The sequence below is a fragment of the Diaporthe batatas genome, assembly GCF_019321695.1.
Source record: "Diaporthe batatas strain CRI 302-4 chromosome Unknown Contig00007, whole genome shotgun sequence".
Lineage (NCBI taxonomy): Eukaryota > Fungi > Ascomycota > Sordariomycetes > Diaporthales > Diaporthaceae > Diaporthe > Diaporthe batatas.
The window spans coordinates 1,964,817-1,973,499 of record NW_025408554.1 but is presented as its reverse complement, the minus strand read 5'-3'; positions in this window follow the sequence as shown (position 1 = coordinate 1,973,499).

Here is an 8,683-nt window from a genome sequence, read left to right as displayed (position 1 = left end):
TAACTTACCTAATTTTTAACACCTATTAGAATATTTTATTTACTATTATTAGCTTTTTAAAAGTATTTTATATATTATTAATAGTTTCTTTTTAAAGCTTTTATTTTTATTAAAATATTTTTAATTTTATTATTCTTTAACTTTAATTTAAGTATTATTTCCTTTTAAGTATTTTAAATATAAATTAAAATATAGTTTAAAACCTAATTTAATTAAAGGAAATTTATTAAAAATTTATTAAAGTTTTAATTCTATTTTTATAATATTTATAATTAAACTATTTAATTTTTAATTATTAAAAATATTAGTTTCTACTTTAAAAGTTAAAAGTTTATAAATTAATTTATAAAATTTAAAGAATTTAACTACCTTCTTACCCTTATTAATAAACTTTAATTTTAAATAAAAGAATAAAAATTTCTTTATTTTTTAATTTAAAAAAATACCTAATTTAAATTATAAACTAATTCTTATATATTAATATAGTTTATAAAAATATAAAAAAATAATATTCTTTTTATTTTAAATTATTATTTAAAGCTTTATAAATTTTAAAAGTAATAATTTTTATATTTTAAAAGATAAAAGTTTAAAAGATAAAGTATAAAAGGGTTAAATAGGTTTATAATAAATTACTATTTAATAGTTATATACTTTAAAGTTATATAATTTTAAATTTTAAAAATAAAATTTTAAAAGAAAAACTTAAAAAGGTAGATAGGTTTATAATAAAATACTACTTAATAATTATATACTTTAAAAATAAATACTTTTATATTTTAAAAATAATATTTTAAGAAATAAAATATAAAAAAGGTAAATAAACTTATAATAAAAGATTACTTAATAATTATAATATTTATAATTTTATATAACTTATATTATATTATATAATTATTAATAAAAGGTTTTATATTATTTATATTTAAAAAAGGGTAAGGTATTAATACTTTTAATAAACTTATATTTAATAAAGGAGAATCTAATAAAAGTTAAAAAGAAATAAAAGGGAGAGTTATAATATATAACTATTTTATAATAAAAAAGAGTATAAGTTTTATACTTATTTTTTATAAAAGAAATTAAAAGTAAGTATTTAAATTAAACTTTTATAAAGTTAAATTTAAAGTTTAACTACTTTACTATTTAAGCCTTTTATTTAATATTTTTATAACTTTAATAAAAGTTATTTTTAAAGATATTTATAAGCTTCTTTAAGATAATATTACTAATAAATTTATAAGAATATACTATTTTATAAAATAGGAGAAAATTAATAAAAGGAAGTATATAAAAGGTGGTCTTATTAATTTATAAAAATATATAAAAGTATTATAATATAGGAAGTATAATAGTTATTAAGAGAATATAATAGTTATAAAAGAGTATAGTTATTATTATTTTTTTTTAAGAAAGGTTATAAAGAGTTAGTTTAAATTTAAGTTAAATAGTAGTAGCTTAAAAAGATAGGTAGTTAAATAGGTACCCTATAAAAATTTTATTTAATAAACTATATAAGCTACTCCTTTAATAATAAAAGTAAAATAACTTTAATAATAAGAGTAAAATAGCCCTAATAATAGTTTAAATTATATTAAATAAAACTTTTAAAAATTAATTTATATAATAAAAATATATTAAAAATAAATTTAATTTATTAATACTATTTTTAATATAAATTTAATATAATTATAAAATTAATTATTAATATAGTATAAATATACTACCCTTATAAATTTTAAGTAATTAACTTTTTAAAATTATAATATTTATAATACTTATTAACTAATTTAGAAATATTAATAAAAGAGTATTATAAAGTTTTTAAGTAGTATTATTATAGTTTATTTATTTAACCTTATAATAAAATTACTAAATTTATTTCCTAAACTTCTTTATTTATTTATAATTAATAATAATTTTAATAATAAACTTCTCTTTATTATTAATAATTATAACACCTAAAAATAAAGGTATTTTAAAGGCTTACTTAAGGGTTATAAATTAAAGTATTTAATAAAAATATCTTTTAACTAATATAATTAAATAAATAGCTTTAAGTAGTATTTAAAAAGTTAAACTTTTTATAATTTTATAAAACTTTATTTAATAAAATAAAAGTTTAATTTAATAGTTTAAATAATAACTATAATATTTTAATTTAATAAACTTAATATAAATATAATCTTCTTCTATTAAAATTAATAACTATTAATATTAATTATTATAATATACTTTTATTTTAATTTAAATAATTTAAATATATATTATTATTTCTTTATAAATAATTTACTATATATATTTAAACTTATATAAAAGTAAGTATATAACTAATAAAAGCTTTAAAGTAGTTAACTATAAAGTATAATATATAAAAGCTATTTTATAAAGGTTAATTTAAAAGTATTTATTATAAATAAAATATATAGTAATTAATATTTCTAAAAAAGGATTTTATAAAGTATTAAAATAAAAATAAATTTTAAAACTACTATTTATATTAATTATTTAACTTATTTATTTACTATTATATAATTAATAGCTATTATTTAAATATTAATTAATATAACTTTATAAAACCTTACTATAAAGAATTAAAAACTTTTATTTATATTTAAAATAAATATATTAAATAAACCTTAATTTAAATAAATATAAATAATATATTTATTAACTTAATTCTTAATAATATAATTAGTTTAACTAATAAATTTATATAAAACTTAAAAATTTTATAAATAATTAATAAAATATAATTATTTCCTTTAATTAATAAAAATAGGCTAATAATAAAATCTAAATATAAAATAATAAAGGTATTATTAATATTTTAATAAATTATAAATTATTAAAAATAATTACTAACTTAAATTATAAATATTATATAAAGAATAATTAATAATATATTTATATACTTATTTAATTATATTTTTAAAAATAATATCCTTTAAAAATAAAAATTTATTTTCTTTAATATAAGTATAATTATTATATACTATTTAAAAAACTATAATAACTTAAATATAAAATTACTAGCTAAAGCTTTCCTTTATTAATATAATATAAAAGTTAACTTTTAAATATATTTAAAATTATATAAAAAGAGCTTTAATCCTCTAATATAATTTATAATATAATTAAGTTATACTAATAATTAAAAGTAAATTAATTAAAAATATAATCCTTTTTAAAGCTTAAACTAAGTTTTTCTTAAATATAATAAATATTTATAACTAAATAATTATTATACTATTTACTTTCTAAGTTTTAATCTTTACTATTAAAATATTTTTAAAGGTATATTAATTTATTAATTTATAGTATAACCTTTTAAATAAAGAAAACTTAATAAAATAATAATAATTTTTAAATTAATTATAGTTTTATAAATAATTCTACTATAATATAAGTTTAATATTAAATAACTATATATATTTATATTATTAATTTAATTAGTTTTAATATAAACTATAATAATTTAATTTATAATAATTAAAATAAAATATTTATATTAATATAAAATTTATTAAACTAATAAATAATAATAATTTTATTAATATATTTTATTAAAAAAATTATTATTTAATAATTTAATAAATATTCTAAAAAAATAAATAGTAACTTTAAAAAGTATTTAATAAACTTATAATTAATAATAATATAAATCTTATTATAATTTAAATAATATAAATACTTTTTAAAAACCTATACTAATTTTAAGGTTTTAACTTAAAGATAAAATAGTTCTTCTTAACTAAAATTAAAATATATATAAAAAAATAAACCTATTCTTTCTATCTATTTATATTTAATATAAACTAATACTAATATCTTTACTATTAATATTAATATAAAAATAAAGAACTTTATATAATTAAAAAAGTTAAATTAATATAAATAATAAAACTTACTTTAATTACTTTTATATTTTTATTAATTAAAACTATAACTTATTATAATACTTTTACTCCTTTTTCTATTCCTTAATCTACTTTAATATAATATTAATAACTAAATATATAACTTTAAGTAGAAAAATAAAGTATTATATATATATATTTCTCTAAAAGTTTACTTATAAACTTCCTTTAAAGCTAAATATTTTTAACTTATTAAAGGAATACTATAATAAAATAATTTAAAATAAAATTATAATAATAACCTATAAACTTTATATTTTATTCTAATTTCTAAAATTAAATAGTATTTAAAACTTATAAATAGCTATTATCTTATTTATTATAATTAATAATTTAAATTATAATATATAATACTTTAATACCTTTAATTTAATTTAAATAAAATAATATTTTAATAAAAATATAAAGTAATTATTATTTTAAATATAATAAAAATTAGTTTAAAATATTATAAATAAGCTTTAATATATTTAAAAATATTATAATATTATTAATATAAATAAATATAAAATACTATAAATATATATTAAATAAAAATTTTATTTAATATTAAAAAAGAAAAAATAATAAATCTTATAATAATTATAATTATTTACTTAAAGCTATAATAAGGGGTAATAAATATTATCTTTTAATAATTCTTTTAATAATAACTTATTAAAAAACCTTTAAAAATATTATAATAATAAAGACTTAATTATTTTTAAAAATTTAAATATATTATCTTAATAAAATAAAAGGTATTTATATAATATAAGCTTTATATTTACTTTATATAAATTTATTATAATATATAACTTATTATTATATTAAATTATAAAAGTAAAAGTTATAATTATATAATTATCGCTTAAATAAATAAGTTTAATAATATTTATATTAACTAACTTATTAATTATATTATTAAAGCTTTTAGTTATATTATAATAAATTATAAGGTTATTAAATAAAGTTATTAATATTAATATTTAATTTAAAAAATTTCTATTTTAATTCTATTATTAAAATAATTTAATTTAAAATAAAATAAATAATAATATTATAAAATAATTTAATAAACTTTCTTTATATATTTAAGTCTTTATAAAAGGTTAATATTAGTTAAATTAATATTAAAAATAGGGTTTAATATAAATATATTAAAAATAACTATTTAATATTTATTTTTATTTTCTTTAAAGGGTATCTCCTTAAAATCTTTAATAATAAAATAATAATTAGGATTTAATTTTATTAAATAAAAATATCTTTAAGTTTAAAGCTATAAAGAATACTTTAAAATATTTTAAAACTTACCCTTTATAAATAGTAATAAGGTAGTTATTAAAATTAAAAAAGGTAAAATATATATAATACTATTTATAATATTATTAATAAAGAATTTATAAGTTAATTTATAAAAGTTAATAAGAATTTATAGTTTAATAAAATAATCTTTAATTTAAATAAAAGCTTTTAAAATTAAACTTATATATTAAAACCTTTATTAAAAGAATTAAATACTTTCTACTAGCTTTTAAAATAATACTTTATTAATTTATAAAAGGGTTTTTATAGTAAATAATATAAATCTTTTAGCTAATATTTATAATTAAAATAGTTTTATTATTTATATAAAGCCCTTATTAAATATATAATTAATATTATTTAAAAAAGTTTAAAAAGATTATAAAAAGGTTATTAATAATATAAGCTATCTTTATAATAGTTTATAACTATTATTTATAGTTTAAAATATTAATAAATAGGTTAACTTAATAAGTAATAATTAGGCTATCTTTAATTTTAATTAAATAAATAGGGTTATTAAAGGATTTTTATTTTAAATTAAAATAATATTTAATAAGTAATTTTAAAATATTAAGGTAGCTTTAAATATAATATTTAATATACTATTAAAGAGATTACTAATAAAAACTATATTATTATATATAAATAATCTAGTTTAAAAGAAAAATAAGAAGGAAAATAAAATACTTAAATAAATAAAAGAATAATATCTATTAAAGGTTTTAAATATTAATATAAATAATTTAAATGTTAAAATTATTTCTTTATAATAAAGTTTTAAAGTTAAAAATAAATTTAAGCTTTTATTATTTTATTTAAAGGATACACTAAAAAAGTATTTTTAATAAATTAATAAAAATATTAATAGTATTAATAAAATTAAAAATAAATAAAGTTAAGGACTTTTAGTTAAATAAAAGTATTTTTATTAAAATTTACTTATTTAGTTTTTATTTAGGCTTAAAATCTTAGTTTAATTTAAAACCTTTATAAAAAGAAAGTTAAAAATACTAATAGTATTACTATATTTCCTTAATAACCTTTAATAATATAATTTTAAATTTATTTTTAATTAAAATTATATAAGCTTTAGTAAAGAAATAAAATATACTATTTATTTATTATTATTTATTATTAAAAGGTAATTATATATAAAGTAACTTTATTTATCTAACTTATTAAAAGTTAATTAATTAATATAATTTATAAATTATTTAAAAGTATTTTTATTAATTAAAAATTATTAATTATTTTTCTTTAAGTAGTATTATATAATAAGTTATATATATAATTAAGATTATAAGAATAACTTTAGTTATATAAATAGTTTAAAATTTAATTATTATAATAAATATAAAAAAGGGTTAAATAATCTTAATCTTTATATTATAAAGCCTAATTAAATTATTTTATTTAATTATAATAATTATTAAAGTATTTATATAAAATATTAATTTAGTCTTATAGCTTTTAATTTATTTAAATTAAGTATTTTTAGCTTTTTTATTTTTATATTATTTAAAGTAAATATTATATTTAATTTAACTAATAAGTATTTTAAAATCTTTAAATATATTCCTTTAAAATTATAAAATAATAATAGTTTATAGTTTAAAGTTAAATTTAATATAAATATATTAAACTTAAATATTTTTATTAATCTTTCTAATCTTATTATAAAGGTAAATTTTATTATTAATATATTTATAAAAAAATAGCTTATCCTTATTTTAAAAATTATAGTTTATTTTATTTACTTTAGCTATAAAGTTTTATAATTTACTTAAAATACTATTAAAGTTTATTCTTTTAAAAATAAGGTTTATTAATAACTTAATTTATTTATAATCTATTAAAAATATAAATTAATAAGTATTATTTAAATTTAGTTTTAATATAATATTAATAAAAAGTATATTAAAATAGTATTTTTATTATAAATTTAAATAAAATAGTTAATATAAGAAATATAGGTATTAATATTTATATTAGAAAATTTAAATATTTTTAATTTTAAATATAAAACTACTTTATAATTAAATATAATTATTTAATTTAAACTTAATTAATTACTATAATTATTTAAATAAAAGCTAATATAAAATTATTATAAGTATTTTTATTTTACTTTAATCTTTAAGTTATATAAAAGAAAATTATAAAATTAATACTAATTAGATAAATTATACTTTTATTATTAATAGTTTGAAAATAGCTATTTAATTAAACGTTATTTTAATAAATATTAAGTTAAAAATATTAATAATATTCCTTTAAAAGAATATAAAAATTTAAAAATAAGGTTTATAAAAAATATTCTACTATAATAATATAAACCTTTAAAAAATATAGCATTTATAAGTTTAATAAATAAATAATAAATAGTAACTATTTTATTTTAATAAATTTTTTATTAAACTTAAATATTATTTAATAAAAATAAAAAAATTAATTAAAATATAATTAAATAAAGCTTTTAAAGTATTTTAAAGGTAATATTTTATTTTATAATATAAAAATAGTAATATTAAAAATAATTTACTTAAATATAAAGAGCCACTAAGCTATAAATTTTAAAGATAATATTTTAGGTAAAATTAAGGGTTAAAAACTATAAAAATTAAATAATCCTACTTAAAATATAATAAAAATATAAAAGAAAAGAAAAATAGTTTTATAAAATATTTAATTAAAATAAGGAAATTAAAAGTATTATCTTTATTTTACTTAATAATAAAAACTATTTTATTAAAAATAAAATACTAATTATAAAGGAAAATAGGATTTTAAATATAAAAGAAATAATTTAATAGATTTAACTTTAAAAATTTAATAAAATTTTATTTTTATAAGAAAAAGTTTTATTTAAGTTAAAAGTTTATATTTAAAATAGTTTTTAATAAATTAATTAAAATAATTAAAAGTAAAAATAAGGTTTACTTTATAAAAATTATTTTAAAAGGAAAGTATACTTTAATATTTATATATTTATAGCTTAAATCTAAAAGGTTAATTAGAAAGAGTTAATTTAAAAGGTTAAAAACTTAAAAGCTTTTATAAATAAAGTTAATAAATAATAAATAACTATTAAAAATATTACTTTTAAAATAAACTTATTATTTTATTTTATTAATAAAAATAGTAAGATATATTTTATTTAATTTAAAAAGTTAAAAGTTTAACTTAAATAAAATATTCTTTAATATTTTTAAGTAACTTTTACTTTATTTATTAATAAGTAATAAATATTTTAATTAAATATTTTATTATAAGTTAAAAATATTAAAGGGTTAAATTTAAAAAAGGTTTAATAAAAGGTTTAATAATTAAAAGTTTATTAAAATTATTAAGTTAATAATACTTAATATTTAATAAGTTAGTTATTTTTAATAATTATTTTAATTATTATAATTTAATTAAAGCCTTTAACTAATTAAGTTAAATTATTTTATAAAAGTTTATAAAAAGTTTTA